Raw genomic sequence first — 4,459 nt, 5'->3', positions numbered from 1 at the left:
CCCAACACTGCTCACCGGACATGTCACCCATTGAGCATGTTTGGGATGCTCTGGATCGGCGTATACGACAGCGTGTTCCAGTCCCTGCCAATATCCAGCAACTTCGCACAGCCATTGAAGAGGAGTGGACCAACATTCCACAGGCCACAATCAACAACCTGATCAACTCTATGCGAAGGAGATGTGTTGCACTGGGTGAGGGAAATGGTGGTCATACCAGATACTGACAAAACTGTAAATTAAACTGTGTCAGAACAAATTCATCTACATAATGCAGATAACTTTGATAGAAAGGTATGTATTAAACTAGGCTGAATAGCTGTCTGCTGTTAAATTTAAGTACACAAATAGATAATACCAATTTAGGTCAACCAATTACCAAGCAATGCTTAATTTTGTTCAGTCTGTGGTGTAAAAAGGTCACATTAGCAATTAAAGAAAAAACATGGTCAGGTCAAAGTGTCTAAATACATTTTTGGTTCCAAATTTTTATCAATTTTACTGGTAGTCCACTGTTTGAAGAATTATTGGGTATAATATGTAACAGTTGACTTTATTTTGCTATACTCGCTTACATAAATGAACTATAGTGTCCTGCACCCACTAGTAAACAAATATAAAAATGATATTCGGTGTCTGAATAATTTTTGGTTTGACTGTATACACACATAAAATGTATGTATATATACTATAAACATCAGACCTTTTCTCTGAACTAACTTCCAAAACTGCTGTCCTATTGCACACTATAACTTTTTAAAATTAAAAAATTTAAATAAAACAACAATCAATAATAATAATAAGTAATATTATTTAATAATAAAAACTATGTAGTATTACTATTGCTATGTAGTATTAGTATGTAGTATCAATCAATCGTTTTCTGTTACAAAAAATGTGTTAACAGTGACTCTGAAATTATTTGTAAATATCAAAGATTTGCACACAAATGAATAATAGTGTTTTTCTTTGGGGAGGATTGTATATACAGTGTTAAACACTGTCATTTTAGGCCTCTCACAACACATGCTTGACACTGAAAGTCTGTGCACTCCAACCTGGAACAAGGGGATAAATTATAGCAAACAACAAAAAGTTGCATGAAGTTTCCCTGGGTGTCCTTGTGACAGGCAGTGCACGGCATAAAATGGCACAGTGTGAAAAAGAGGACAACCCACTAGACAGCTAGACGAGAAAGGAAACAGTCATGAAGAAAACATGAGACTTGTATTCTCTTCCTCGACACATATTAAAACCGAGCGAGGCTGGAAACGATTAAACAAAATCTACTATCGAGGGAAAATATATATAAAACTTTTTTTTTCTATCAGTCAAAACTGTGACAGAATTGTCACAGTCTCCTTTGAAGTTAGGGATGGAAGCCATCGGGGGACCTCGCGAGCGGGTAAATAAAAGATGGAGCATTTCTCCCCCTCTTTCCTTCACTGGTTAATAGGGCAGCCCCCGCTGATCAAAAGAACATTAGCTTTGATTAATCAATCAATGCCCTGGCGGCCCGCTCCTTCCTGTCAATGATTGGGGCCGCCAGCTAGCACACCGAATGGAGGTTAGACCCCTCCTTACAGTGCGGCAAACATCCGGCTGCCGTTCTCACGCTGTGATGCCAGCCGAAATCCCCCACAATCGATCTTTAGTCCCTTTTACGGCTTAAATTTGTGAACCCTTTCCTTCTAATGACTCTGTTTGAGGTGTATTCGTTTTACCACAGCAGACTTCATCCTGTCTGTGCCTCCTCGTTTGAAGTCATTTGAAGTTTTATTGCTGCTATAGAGGTGAAGTTTAGTGTGAATAACAAGCAAAACATTACAGAATATTTAGAGTGATGCCAACTTTTGCAGTTTATAGAAATTTTCACTTTATTTGATAAAAGTGGCAGTCCATCAGTGATGCCTTTGAGTTGATTTGCTAATTGAAAATATTAAAAAATAACATTTATTGGTGAAGTGGTCTGCCAACCTGAGAAAGGTTCTTTAGATGCATATAACAGTTTTATATTACATTGTTATGCCAGTATATGACACCAGGTGTGTCTTTATGAGTGATTCATTGACTTATTCACTCAACCAATTCATTTGAAAATACTGACTCACTCCTAAATGAAACAAATAACTGTATTTATGAGTGAGATATTGACTTATTCACTCAACCAATTCATTAGAAAACATTGATTTATTCCAAAATGAAACAACTATTTATGAGTGAGTCATTGACTTATTCACTCAACCAATTCATAAGAAAAAACCTGATTCATTCCAAATTGAAACAAAAAACTTTATTTATGAGGGAGTCATTGACTCATTCAGTCAACCAATATGTTAGAAAACACTGATTCATTCCAGAACATAAAACACTGTGCTGTTGCAATGGATCAGCTTTGCTTTAATTCTTTAATTTGTGAAGCAAAACTACAGTAAATATCGTGTCTAAAATCTAACTTAGTCTTAATGTATTGCTTTTATACAAAGTTCAGTTAACAAGATCATATTCGCAATTGTATTGAATATGAGCATAGTTACGCCGCCTATAGGGCTGTTGAACTTATGTACTTATGTAAGGGAATATACATAATATTTACACAAATCTTTGAATAGTTAAACACATACATAGCAGTTTTTATAAGTAAGATGAGCTAGTCAACATTATGACCAACCTTAAAGATCTCTCATGTTTCACAACAAACCTCATGGTTTCCATTCGAATGGACTGCTATGCTCGGCAAATGCAAATGTAATTTCATATGACAAGGAAAGTAAACTTTCTTTCCGGAGTTGTGTGTGTAGGGGGCTCCCAGTGGGGGACGGAGCGCTGAAGAAGCCCTGTTCCAATTCTGTCATTGTCAAAGTTTGACATAATAAGCGATTGTTCACGCGCCTTTGTTGAGTGATACAACACAAGAGCAGGGTCCCAATTCCTCACTGTTAATTTTTTGTTGTTTAAAGGGAAAAACACAAGATGTCTATTCCTTTAAGGGCTGCTTGGCAGTGCTTATGCTAAGTAATATAACAAACCTGTCGTGATGTCTGTTTGAGCACCTTTTATCTTTCCAAATCCACAGGAGGGCTCTACCTTTGCCATGTCGGAGAGAAGCGGCATCTCTGAATTAATTTAAGTAGCCCTTTTTTGAAAGCCCAGACAAGTTAAGAGAATTCACATCTAAGATCAAAGCTGTGCTGTTGCAGTGCCACTAGAGTAAGTATTGGCTCTCTTGCTTTCTATGTTGCGATCAAGTGCTTTTTTTGTGGTTAAAAGGCTGTGCTAGCTTTTCCTAGCATTTAACTATAAAGTTGAGTGTGTCTGCATGTTTACTGCCAGGTGTGTGTGTGTGTAAACAGCAAATGAAGTGTCAAGATATATATGATGTCCACTGATGGAAAGCAGGCGTTTATTATGTACCAGCCAAGAGACTGCTTTATCTCTAACACCAACATTAATATAAAGTCAACAACGGTCATTCATTCTGTTACTTAATATTATTCAATACTTCAGCTGACTTTAGAAAGGTTAAATGGTTAGTGCACTGAAAAATGAAAATTCTGTTATCATTTGCTCACACTTTAATTCCAAAACTGATTTTTTTTTCACAGAACAGAAATATATATATATATATTCACCAGATGTCGGTAATAACCCAAGTAATCCATACATACAAAGAAAAGTCAACAACGGTCATTCATTCTGTTACTTAATATTATTCAATACTTCAGCTGACTTTAGAAAGGTTAAATGGTTAGTGCACTGAAAAATGAAAATTCTGTTATCATTTGCTCACACTTTAATTCCAAAACTGATTTTTTTTTTCACAGAACAGAAATATATATATATATATTCACCAGATGTCGGTAACAACCCAAGTAATCCATACATAAAAAGAAAACAAAACAAATAAGTTCAGAAATTAAGTTATGTGTAATGAAATGGAATGACACAGGGAAAAAGTATTGAACACATGAAGAAAAGTAGGTGCAAAAAGACATGGAAAGCCAAGACACCAGCAGAAATCTATCAGTAATTAGAAAGCAATCCTGCCCCTTGTCAGTGGAAATTAAGATTAGTTGGTTCAGTCCCAACTGATGGCCTATAAAAAGGTGTCTCATGACCAACATGTCACATAAGAAACATTTCATGATGGGTGAAAGCAAAGAGCTTCCTCAAGACCTTCATAACATTATTGTTGCAAAACATACTGATGGCATCGGTTACAGAAGGATTTCTATATTTCCCTGCCCCTAGTCAGTGGAAATTAATATTAGCTGGTTCAGTCCCAACACCTACAGTACCAGGATGATGAAGATGAAACAAGGGTGGGCATTTCAGCAAGACAATGATCCCAACAACAGCCAAGGAAACTCTCAAATGGTTTCAGAAAAAGAAAATAAAGCTGCTAGAATGGCCCAGCCAATCACCTGACTTGAATCCAATAGAAAATAAGAACTAAAGA

Source organism: Sinocyclocheilus grahami, unplaced genomic scaffold (genome assembly GCF_001515645.1).
Source record: "Sinocyclocheilus grahami isolate Dianchi unplaced genomic scaffold, SAMN03320097.WGS_v1.1 scaffold90.1, whole genome shotgun sequence".
Classification (NCBI taxonomy): Eukaryota; Metazoa; Chordata; class Actinopteri; order Cypriniformes; family Cyprinidae; genus Sinocyclocheilus; species Sinocyclocheilus grahami.
The sequence above is the reverse complement of the archived record's forward strand: the minus strand, read 5'-3'. Positions refer to the sequence as shown.